Source organism: Anomaloglossus baeobatrachus, chromosome 3 (assembly GCF_048569485.1).
Source record: "Anomaloglossus baeobatrachus isolate aAnoBae1 chromosome 3, aAnoBae1.hap1, whole genome shotgun sequence".
Classification (NCBI taxonomy): domain Eukaryota; kingdom Metazoa; phylum Chordata; class Amphibia; order Anura; family Aromobatidae; genus Anomaloglossus; species Anomaloglossus baeobatrachus.
This window is the reverse complement of record NC_134355.1, coordinates 594,896,533-594,909,585: the sequence shown is the minus strand read 5'-3', so window position 1 is coordinate 594,909,585 and position 13,053 is coordinate 594,896,533. Positions and strand designations below refer to the sequence as shown.

General features: G+C 45.3%; 1 protein-coding gene across 4 annotated transcripts in view; it reads left to right on the top strand.

Annotated features, from left to right (window-relative positions):
• The window catches only part of NCK1 (NCK adaptor protein 1), a 164,130-nt gene that overhangs the window by 84,670 nt on the left and 66,407 nt on the right, over positions 1-13,053 (top strand). The gene's annotated exons all lie outside the window — the stretch shown is intronic.

Sequence of the window (13,053 nt, the reverse complement as noted above, 5' to 3'; positions counted from 1 at the left end):
TGCTGGTCTTGATCCATCTTTATCTTTTCTCTTGCGATCGCCATGTGCTACATCATCCATCCAGTGTTTTCCATGGCGCTCCTGTACAGTCTTGCTTGTCTCTAAAGTGCGCAGGTGCAGGGAGAGGTCAATCAGTGCCAGCGCGCTACAACACTGCTGTGCCCTCAGGAGAGCAGAGAAGTGCGATGGAAAACTGTGTGGATGATGTATGACGCGTCATTCACATGAAGCAGGAGAGGACAGCGATCATAAGAGGAGTCGCCGAATCAAGACCCGAGACACCCATCGGACCGGATTACCCCATAGGTGAGTATAATAAAAGGCCTTCTCTGCAGAGCGGCTTGGGTACAGTTATTACCGTCTATCACAAATATGAAGTCCACAGCCAACTGGCAAGGTCCCATGTATACAGCTATAGTGTGTGTGTGTGTGTGTGTGTGTGTGTGTGTGTGTGTGTATATATATATAATGTGTATGTGCATACATGTGTATGTATCTATGTATGTGTGTGTGTATAATATATAATATAATGTGTGTATGTATATGTATGTTTATGTATGTGTGTGTGTGTATATGTATATATATGTATGTATGTATGCATGCGTGTGTATATAATATGTGTGTGTGTGTATATATATATATATATGTGTGTGTATGTATATATATGTGTATGTGTGTGTGTGTGTGTGTGTGTGTGTGTGTGTGTGTGTATATATATCTGTATGTGTGTGTGTATATATATCTGTATGTGTGTGTGTGTGTATATATGTATATGTGTGTATGTTTAATTGTATAGTGCTATCAATTCCACAGCACCTTACAGACATGATCATCACTGTCCCCATTAAGTTGCTAATGGTGAGTCAAAAAGCCATGTAAAAATCACTTATTGAATAGTATTATCTGCTTTGTATTGACGTGTTCCTGTCAGTCACACTGAAAGCCCCTGGTTTGACCTTCCTATCACTGGAGCTACAGCAATAAATCTCGGGGATGTGTGACGTGCTCTGTGGCTTCTGTGCTAACACGTAAAGCAGCCGTGGAGTTGTGCGTTGTATGACGACTTTTCTTTGTTACTGTAAGTTCTCTTCTCTCCATGGCATCACATCTTCTTTCTCTGAGGTTTCTGTCTGCATTTTAGACATTTTTTTTTTTCTAGAAAATAATTGTTTATCAATTTGTAATGTAGGGAGAGGGTAATGTGCGCCCCGTGTGCGGAGAATCCTCTGCGTCCGTCATCACTGTCCTCTGCTGTCTGAAGATTTATGTAAACTCATCCGATGTACTTTTATCTACAGTTGGGGTTTTGCAGTAAAAAGGAAACTAAGTCCGAGTTTGACTCATTTAGGATTTATTTATGTTTTTTTAATTTTAGGTCTTTTTGAAATGTGTAAGAGAGATCCTGCAGAGATGAAGTAAACAATTAGGGGGCACTATAAGATCCTTGTCTTCCCTAAGTCCAGAGACTCCTGAATGTTAGAAATTAGAATCTTCCTTCGATTTGGCGTCTTTTCTACACTGGTATTTGCACTCTTAAAATGTTTTAGCAGTTAGCAAAGAATTTTATCAGAATAGATAAAAATATGGGGGAAAATACATTGAGTCCATCCAGATAAATAGATATGCTTAAAGGGAATCTGTCATCAGGTTTTTGCTACCTTATCTGAGAGCAGCATCATGTAGGCAAAGAGATCCTGAATCTAACCATGCATCACTTAATTACTGGGTGCCACACTACAAATTGTTATACTTCGCCATGTGGCAGAGCTGAGTGAGTTGTACCACCCACACCAGGCTCTCTATAGAGATTATACATGGACAGTGAGGTGTCAATCACAGGAGGGGGGTGCTGGACTGCCATTCTAGTCTGAGCAATAAGCCCTACTGATGACCGAAGCCTAGCAAATAAACAGATCAGACTTTGACAGGACAGGCATCCCCGAATTCTCTGTTAACCCCTGCAGCATGCTGTCTTCAGCTTACATAGCAGAAACCTGCTGCCAGAGCCCCTATAATGGTTAACGGATTGCTCTACTACTTTTGAGATGTGCTGGAGAAAAACGTACAGTGCAATAGAGTCTGATCCCACAGAGCGATCAGCAGCGCAGGGGATTCCTACTACTACTACTTTAGTCAGATCGGTGGTGCTGTCACCCACATCAGGCGGCTGCTGTCAGTGCCAGCAATGGCTGGATATTAACAGCTCCCACAGCTTAGTGGCCGCTTCCGGGTCGTGTGCATTGGCCATATTCTAATGAAAAGCAGTGGATCAGCAGTACCCAGCAGTACCCACTACAGAGTTGATGGCGGTGTGCTATGGAGCTCAGCAACTGCAAGCATGCGCATACATCCACCCCCGGAATGAGCACAGCTGATAGTGCTGGTGCCCGACTCCCATAATCTGATAGCTCATTAATAGAAAACTGGTGGAGTAACCCTTTTAAAGGGAATGTGTCATTGCTACCAAAAAGTTTTTGGGACAACGTTTCAAAAAGTATAAAGCATTAATGTTTAAATTTACAAACAATATAACACGGAAGTGAGCCCAGATCGAGCAGCCTGGGATTGTACTATGGTACTAATGCCAGGCACCTGATCTGTCCACACCCCTGGAAGCAGGCCTCGCTGCAGTACGGCTCTGAGCACCCTCTGGCCATGATGAATTAGCAGTACAATACCCCACTGCCTGAGAGCAGCGTGGAGCTCCTGTCTGCTTTTGCCACTGAACTGTGTGAGCGGTGACTGGGGGAAATTGTAGCTGAGCGCACAGCTTTGGGCTACAAGAACGTGGTGCTTGGCTGTCCCCCCTACATATTTGAATGGACAGCCCAGGGCATGAGCACATTTCATAGCCAAGGCAGCTGCAGGGTATGGGGTGCAGCCGGACCCTGACGGCGGGGTTAGGGGGTGCGGCCGGGGTTAGGGGTTGCGGCCGGACCCTGGCGGCGGGGTTGGGGGTTGCGGCCGGACCCTGGCGGCGGGGTTGGGGGTTGCGGCCGGACCCTGGCGGCGGGGTTAGGGGTTGCGGCCGGACCCTGGCGGCGGGGTTAGGGGTTGCGGCCGGACCCTGGCGGCGGGGTTAGGGGTTGCGGCCGGACCCTGGCGGCGGGGTTAGGGGTTGCGGCCAGACCCTGACGGCGGGGTTAGGGGGTGCGGCCGGGCCCTGACGGCGGTCTCCTATGGCCAGAGGCTGCATGTTTGCATTCTGATAGTATTGTGCTCGGACACTTTCATTCTGGCAAATACAAATTGCAGCCCCAAGCGACCGCAGGAATAAATAGTAATGTGAAAACACAATGCCGATTTTGTTCAAAATTTAAACTGACGTTTAATAATTATTGTGGAAAAAAATAAAGCTTGTGACCATCTTTAATGGTTGTGCTTGAATAGGCCTGCACGTGCTGTGCCGCTCTTGTAAAAGGGGGGTTCCTGCGCCTTCCTCCACCATCCGTAATGCAGTATATGGATATACTGTCTATATTGGTTCTCCAGTACCTGTTGTGAGTTGTTCCGTAGAAAGCTTACTTTTTTTTATGTATTTATAGGCTCATGTGAGTGTGGTCGATATGTTGTAGACTGAGGTCACCGTGTCTTCTTATAACCTGTGGACATTACTGGAAGAACCTTCCGCTTGTAAAAATAGGCGTCCTTGATTCGGCAGTGAACTTGAGCATTGTGGCCCCCCCTTTCCCGGAGCAGCCGCTTCATGTATTGTCTGATTGCACTCAGAAACAGGAAACTGCAACACTTCTATTTAATAGCAAACAATACTCCAAAAACCCTCCACTGATTGCTCACATCACCCAGAAATACAGCGATGGGGGCCTGGGGTCAAATACCACCACAGACATACTGCCGGGGAACGTAGATTGTTGTGCCCCCCCCCTCTCACCATTCCCACTTAAAACAGTTGTGCCCCTCTTTGTCCATTCTAGGACCCATGTACCCAGGGCGCTCTGTACCTCCATATATTCGCTTCTTTAGGCGTAGTGTTCAAAATTTTTAGAAACCATGCTTTTCAAAGTATAACACTGCGCAAACTAATCTTGCAAATTTATCTTTACGTGCAAAATCTCATGGAACCTGCGTAATATAGACTTGTGTGTCCCTTAATCATGCAGAAGTGTATTACAGCCATGGACAGGACGTCTCACTATATTTCGTGATGTTTCAGTATTTTTCCATCAAACGTTTATTAGAATAATGATCATAGCAAGAAAATAGAGATTCTTCCACATTTCTACTAGTGATGTCTTCAATGAGATTTGGCAAGAAGGGGCTCCGGCATCAATCTCTGTATGAGGACCTCCTTGTAAAAAGATATATAAAATTAAGAGACCACTAAAAAATTTTCAGTTTTTCCCCTTTATATTTTTGAGTAAAATGTAAATTGTTCTTTTATTCTATAAACTACTGACGTCGTCTCCGAATTTCCAAGCAATAAATTTTGTATTTATTTTCTGAAAATGACAAATGGTAAAAATAACAAAACAATGCATTGCTTTCACACCTCAAATACTGCGAAGAAAACACATTTATAATAATTTAGAAACCACAATACTAAAGTTTTAACTCCGGAAGAGTTCAGAAATCAATATTTTGTGAAATAACCATGATTTTTCCATCAGAGCTTTCATGCGTCTTTGCATGCTTTCCACCAGTCTTTTACACTGCTTTTGGGTGATCTTATGCCACTCCTGGTGCAAATATTTAAGCAGTTCTTCTTTGTTTGATGGCTTGTGACTATCCATCTTCCTCTTGATTACATTCCAGAGGTTTTCAATGGGGTTCAGGTCTGTAGATTGGGCTGGCCATGACAGGGTTTTGATGTAGTGATCCTTCATCCACACACTGATTGACCTAGCTGTGTGACATGGCGCATTGTCCTGCTGGAAAAACCAGTCCTCAGAGTTGGGGAACATTGCCTGAGCAGAAGGAAGGAACTGTTTTTCCAGAATAACCTTGTATGCGGCTTGATTTATACATACTTCGCAAAGTTTAATATGCCCAATTTCAGCCTTGCTGAAGCATCCCCAGATCCTCCACCAAATTTCACAGTGGGTGCAAGACACTGTGGCTGGTACGCCTCTCCAGGTCTCCGTCTAACCGTTAGACAACCAGTTGTTGGGCAAAGCTGAAAATTACTCATCAGAGAGTCCTCTATGGCCCAATCCTTATGGCCTTTGGCAAACTTCAGCCTAGTTCTCTTTTGCTTCTGATTGATAGGCTTTTTTTCTAGCTTTACATGACTTGAGCCCTGCGTCTAGGAGCCTGTTACGAACTGTTCTTGCCGAGCTCTTCACACCAGCTGCCATTTGCCATTCCTTTTGTAGGTCACTTGATGTCCTCCTGCGGGTGCTGAGTGACATTCGAATAAGGCTAAGTTCACATTTCCGTTGTTTTGCATCAGTCACATGCGTTGCTTGACGCATGTGACTGATGCTTTGTACAACGGATGACAAAGAAAAGAATTTCATTGTTGGACTCCGTTATGTGCGGGGGCGGAGCTGAGGATGTCAGTGCCGCGGTCTGCATGGCTGGGGACGTGTGAGTGTGTCTACATGCGTGTGTACATGCGGAGTGCAAGAGGGGGCAGAGCGTGAGGGGGCGGAGCCAAGCGGGGCCGTGGAGCTGAGGACGTCAGTGCCGTGGGGACTGCAGGGCTGGGGACGTGTGTGTGTGTGTGTGTGTGTGTGTGTGTACACATGCGGAGTGCGGGAGGGGGCGGAGCTGAGTGGTGAAGTGTCTGCCTCCTTGCACACTGTATCCAGGGTAAATATCGGGTAACTAAAAGCAAAGCCCTTTTTGCTTGGTTACCCGATATTTATCTTGGTTACTAGCATACACCGCTTAGCGCGGGCTCCCTGCACCCGTAACCACTGTAAATATCGGGTAACTAACCAAAGCGCATTGCTTGGTTACCCGATGTTTATCCTGGTTACGGGGGCAGGGGGCCAGAGAGAGCATGCGCAGCAGAATCCTACGGATTGCGCTGCTCAAAAAACGTTACAGGCTGTGTTGCTACCGCCCGGCGGTCAGTTAAAAAACGACTGAACGTGACGCAGCGGATGCAACGCAGCATCATCAGTCGCAATCCGTCACCAATAGAAGTCTATGGGGAAAAACAGGATTCCTGCAAAATATTTTGCAGGATACTATAATTCCTCTAGGCGACGGATTGTGACTGATGCAAAACAACGGAAGTGTGAACTTAGCCTAAGACAGGCATCACGGTCAGTGGAGAGTCACTTTCGCCCTCTGCCGGTCTGTACTCTGGTTGAATTCAACCGACACTGGAATGGAACGGCTGCCAGACATGCAGAGAAGCCTATTATAAAAATGTGCAGTGGTCTTTATTTTTTATATATATATATATATATATATATATATATATATATATATATATATATATATATATATATATATATATATATATATATATATATATATATATATATATATATATATATATATATATATATATATATATATATATATATATATAATTTTATTATTATTATTATTATTATTATTATTATTATTATTATTATTATTATTTTCATATTCTTTATTTTCCGCTGTGTCAAAAACGCAGCGTTTTACAGTTCATGCAGAGTGGATGGGATTTATAGAAATTTCCCTCTGTGCTGGTTTTTTACTTGACGTAAAACTGCAAACCTCCGAATCTGCAACAGGTCAAATTCGTTTGCTGATACTGGGGTTTTATGTGCAGATTTTTGTAACAGACTTGCATTAGATGCAGAAAAAAAATGCAGATTCTCAATTGATAAGCTTAGCAATAAAGTTTTGTTAAAGCTAAATACCAGGATGTATCAAAAACAAAAGCTTGATTTAACACATGACATACTGCGAAACAAAGAGCAAGGCAAAGAAAGTGGAAAAAATGCACATAAAAAGGCAAATAACCTAATATACATCAATATTAAAAAGTCCCCAAAAGCTCATCATGGGAATATAGATTAAAGGGGTGGTTCACCCGTATTTTTTATTGTCTAGATCGATATTATATTGAGAAACAATGTTTCTCTCAAATACCTTGTGTTGGCAATAGTGCCTGTGACGTGTGCAGCACTTGACGGTGACGTCACTGGACGGGGAGCAGCGGTCTGCAATAACGCCTCTCACGGGCACTATTGCCAACACAAGGTATTTGAGAGAAACATTGTTTCTCAATATAATATCGAACTAGACAATAAAAAATATGGGTGAACCACCCCTTTAAAGGGACTCTGTCAGCACAGGATAACTGGTGAAACAAAGCTGCTCGGTGTCCCCCTGGCGTAGCCATACAATTAAGTGCAGTCTTCCCAACTAATTGTTTTCCCTTTTTCTTCACACCCCTCTCCCCCTCTGTTAATTGTAATTTCTGGCCTTATAGAGCCAGAGAATGGCGGAGATGGGAGGAGGGGGGGGGGGGGCGGGGGAAAGAGTGGTTGGATATTTGGAAGATTCATTTAAGGCTAGTTTCACACTTGCGTTGAACGGTATCCGTTGCATTGCGTTGTGTAACGGATGCAACGGATGTGTTGCATATAGTGGCGCAACGGATGCTGCAAAACAACGCAATTCGTTGTGATTTTTTTTTTACAGTTTTTCCAGCGGCAGACTATTGTGAACGATCAGCTGATCGCTCCCTGCAGCCGGCCGCCGGGTGATTAGCTGATCGCTCCCTGCAGCCGGCCGCCGGGTGATCAGCTGATCGCTCCCTGCAGCCGGCCGCCGGGTGATTAGCTGATCGCTCCCTGCAGCCGGCCGCCGGGTGATCAGCTGATCGCTCCCTGCAGCCGGCCGCCGGGTGATTAGCTGATCGCTCCCTGCAGCCGGCCGCCGGGTGATCAGTTGATCGCTCCCTGCAGCCGGCCGCCGGGTGATCAGCTGATCGCTCCCTGCAGCCGGCCGCCGGGTGATCAGCTGATCGCTCCCTGCAGCCGGCCGCCGGGTGATCAGCTGAGCGCTGTCGCTTGCCAACGGCCGGGCGCTCAGCTGAACGTTTGGCCACCGCGAGCCAAAATAAAGTTTGATTTAAAAAAAAAAAAAAAAAAAGAGCATGCGCAGTGAAATCCAGAGGATTCCGCTGCTCAAAACAACGTTACATGCTGAGTTCTTCCCGCTGGGCGGAAGCAACGGAGCGTCGCCCAGCGGAAGAAACGCAGGTCCTTTTGGTACAATCCGTCACCCATACAAGTCTATGGGAAACAGCGGAATCCGTTAACGGATTCCGCTGTTTTCCAAAAGGGCGGATTGTAACGGAAGGAAAACAACGGAAGTGTGAAAGTACCCTAAGGGGAATCTGTCACCAGGCTTTTGCTTCTTCATCTGAGAGCAGCGTGTTGTAGGGGCAGAGATTCTGAAAGTAACCATGCTTCTCTTAGACTACTATGTGCAGCCGTTCTGACTTTGAGTGTAGCAGAGCTGGGAGCTGCCCCCGCCCACACCAGGCTCTCTATAGAGATTGACACCTCGCAGTCAATGCACAATCACAGCAGGGGGTGTGGTGGACAGTTCTGCTTGTGCGGAGGAGTCACACCACTCTTAAAACCCAGTCACACACAACGACTTACCAGCGATCCCGAAAACGATGCGACCTGATAGGGATCGCTGGTAAGTCGCTTTGAGGTCGCTGGTGAGATGTCACACAGTCAGATCTTACCAGCGATGCAGGAGCAATACAGATCGCAGTAGCGACCTGTATAACGCTCTCAGCAGTCACTGTGACCCTGTCACACAGTGTCAAATACAGCGATGTGTCCTGCCCAGCAGCACATCGCCTTTGAAGAAAATGGCCTGGACCATTCTGCAACGACTAGAGATCTCACAGCAGGGACCTGATCGCTGGTAGGTGTCACACATAACGAGATCGCTAACTGGATTGCTACTGCGTCACAGAAACGGTGACTCAGCAGCGATCTCGTTATGTGTGATGGTACCTTTAATCACAGAGCAATACACCTTTTAATATGAGTAAGCAATATCTCTGCAGATAAGAGAAGCACAGATGTTTTTACTTTTTTAAGCCTCGCAGCATGCTGTCCTCGGCTTAGGCTATGTGCGCACGTTGCATAAATTCATGCAGTTACGCTGCGCTTTGCAGCGCAGCGTAACTGCATGCGTCCTGCGTCCCCTGCACAGTCTATGGAGATTGTGCAGGGGCCGTGCGCACGTGGCGTCTCAGAGCGCAGCGCTTCGGCATGTCACTTCTTTCCTGCGCTTTCCCGGCAGCCCTGCTCTGTCTATGGCAGGAGCTGCAGGCAGAGCGCATGGAATCGGCGCTCACTACGGACATTTCTGCAGCGATCTAAAGCGCACATGTGCTCTTCAGATCGCTGCAGAAATTTCTGCAGGGCTAGTACGCAACGTGCACACATAGCCTTACACTGCAAAATCTGGTTACAGATTCCCTTTTAAGGCCCTGTGCGCATGCTGCGGATTTACCGCGGATTTGTCTTGGATTTGCTGCAGAAAATGTATCTAACCTTGCTGCATCATTCCCCAGCAAATCCTATGGGTTTTAAAAAACCCCTGTAGAAGCCGGGAGCGAAACACGTGTCGGGGATCGGGTGTTTGCGGCGCACGCATTAAGGTAACTTTGCTCTATTTGCATGATGCCATGCCAGCATGTTGTACTGGAGGTCCTGCATTTTGCCGGTTCTGACTTGTGATTACAGCGGTCATCTAGGTGGCTGCTGGAGTGCGGCATTGTGATATAGCATTAGAAACCTTGCACACAATCCAATGTGTCCGATTGGTTTAATTCACATACCCTTTATGCTGATCTAACTCCCTCCATCCCTTGTCTGCTGTAACAATTACCAATGAGTGGCACGCTGTGTTGGAGCACGGGTGTCCTTGTACACAAACAGTAACATTAGATGGAGCGACTGCGATTCAGTATGGGAGGAGGGCTGTAATAGGCATATATCAGCATAGTGTCTATATCCCCGGGGTTGTTCAATGGTTACAAAGCCTTAATATAGGGATTTCTGTGCTCTATCTGTCTTGCATATCAGATTTATTTATATGCACTTATCTTGGTTATCCAAGAATCTGAGGTGATGTGTACTGAAGTCTTGATCATGTATATACGGATATAGCACATATCTTAACGGGCTACACATATACTTTTCATGAAATTGGTGTTTGATTGGAGGAATTTGATACGCCCGCTTATGCTGATTCGGCTTTCTCCATCCCTTGTCTGTTGCATAAATGATTTCAAATGACATGTAGTGGAGTTGCACTGCTGTCACTGTATGACGCGTATGCGCAGTAACATCGAGTGGAGTGATCTTGACTCAGCATGGGAGGAGGGCCTACAGGTATACTTTAGCATAACATTGAACATCTCGGAGCTATGCAAACACTTGCAATGGTATTATATAGTGACCATTGTGCTGAAGTCTGCTTTACAAATGTATCTTGACATTCTAAGTATCTGAAACGATATTTATTGATTAGCTCAGATCCAGCACGGGACACTTTATTGGATACTATGTGCAATATTGATACCGCTACACCCTGATACACACATTTTTTTGACTGCAATTTACTTTTTTTATTGTGTGGTGTTGTTTAAATTTAAATGTCAATAAAATTATTTTTGTATTATTGAGACATTGTATACTCCTTTTTTGGGATGAAAAAAATTCATATTTCTTCCTGTTGGGATATAGTCTGATCATTGGAGTGTCCATAGATGGATTTGACCTATTGTGTGGTATTGGGTTTTAAAAAATGCTGTGCGCACACTACGTTTTTTTTATACCCATGCATTTACCTGCGTATTTTCCACTGCAGAATTAATGAGCATGTCACTTCTTTTACGCAGGTACTTGCGTTTTTTTGCCATAGATAATGGTAAATGGGCGGCACAGTGGCTCAGTGGTTAGCACTGCAGTCTTGCAGCGCTGGGGTCCTGGGTTCAAATCCAACCAAGGACAACATCTGCAAGGAGTTAGTATGTTCTCCCTGTGTTTGTGTGGGTTTCCTCCCACACTCCAAAGACATACAGCTAGTGACTCTAGATTGTGAGCCCCAATGGGGACAGTGTTGCCAATATATGTAAAGCGCTGTGGAATTAATAGCGCTATATAAATGAATAAATGTTGTTAATAATAATAATATTATTAAAAAGTTGCATGGACCAACCTGCGGAAAATCCGCAGCAAACCGCGGTAAAACCGCATGCGGATTTCGTTGCGGTTTTGCTTTTGATTTTTACCCCGGTTGCGGGATTCTTTAAGAGGGTCCGGTTTATTCTTGAGAAAAAGGCACTTTCTAATGCGCACATTGTCTTAATGTTTGGCCACACCAAGGGTGCACTAAGGCTTGAACAGCGTACTGTACTGACACAGGCCCTTTAAATTATTTCCAGCTAGCAGCAGATTAATGGCCATGTGGTTATACAGGTAAATGACAAGTTATTGCCCAAGCCTTACGTATAAATAGCTTTTTTTTGTTGTCTATTTGAAAGCTACACCTTTATCCATTTTGCACAGGTTTTGCTGTGCAAACCGAACACATGACGGCCGGCCTTAAAACATTAGAGTAAAGGGGGCTTTACACGGTAGCGATATCGCTAGCAATTTGTAGCAATAGCGAGCGTGTAAGTACCCGCCCCCGTCGCGCATGCGATTGTTTGTGATCGCTGCCGTAGCGAACATTATCGCTACGCAGAGTCACATATACTTACCTGGTCGGCGGCGTCGCTGTGACTGCCGAACAATCCCTCCTTCAAGGGGGAGGGACGCTCGGCATCACAGCGACGTCACCGCAACGTCACTAAGCGGCCGGCCAATCAAAGCGGAAGGGCGGAGATGAGCGGGCCGAACATCCCGCCCACCTCCTTCCTTTCTCATTGCGGCCGGCGGCAGGTAAGGAGACGTTCCTCGCTCATGCGGTGTCACACATAGCGATGTGTGCTGCCGCATGAGCGATGAACCTCAACGCTAAACAACCCTTACCGATTTTTGACTTTGGGACGACCTCTCCATGGTGAACGATTTTCACCATTTTTGAGGTCGCCTAAGGTCGCTGGTAAGTATTACACGCTGCGATATCGTTAATGACGCCGGATGTGCGTCACTAACAACGTGACCCCGACGACCAAACATTAACGATATCGTAGCGTGTAAAGCCCCCTTAACAGTTTGTCCAGCATGGAAAGTTATGAAACTGTGAATTTTAATAAGTAATTTTGTCATCTGTTCTGTTAAAAGAAATCCTAAATATAGGCAGTTTTTCCTGAGTGACAGGCCTAGTCAGTAGCAGAACTTGTGCGGAGTCTTATCATTCTGCAGTGACAGAAGGAGTTCTCAAGTGTAGACTTGGGAACAAGCTCCAGCATACGTGTTATCAAGGCTACATTTTCATCACATTTATTGCATATAGCGATATCCGTTTTTCTTTCAACAAGCACATGGTAAAGTGAGAGTAGTATTTAGGAGTACTGCTAAGGGAGCAGCCACAGGTGGGGTGGGAGAAGTGCCTTGTAAGGTTGCAGGTCTGATTACAGGTCAGGTGCTGACAGGGAGGGAGGTGAGCAGCTATAAATTAGCTCTTTCCAACCCACTATCTACTGAGCATAGTTGGCCAGACTCTACTGGTTGGTTTCCTTGGAAATAAGCTGTTCACTGTGTAAGATAAAAGCTCCCACATCAGTAGAATGACAGCAGAGTTACTTATTTTAGTGCTTTTTAACTAGACCAATTTAATTTTGTAACTTGAAAACAACCTAAGTGGCTTCCAAACTACAACTTTTCCCCAGTCTATTTGTCTCCCTTCAGCTGCACTGATATCAGAACCTACTTATTTAGAATACTGATGATGGCAATGACATTGATATTACCTTTTGACTTCTTTTGAGTGTTGTGCTTATCAGAACAACCTCATGCAGCAGCTTAAGCATTTAACAGGGGCTTATAACTGCATAAATTGATATTACGTGTGAATGTATGACATTATGTAATGTATTTTATCAGAGAATTTTGCTTTGTTTTCTCAATTTTTTTTCTGGTCTCATGAAAAAAAAGCCGC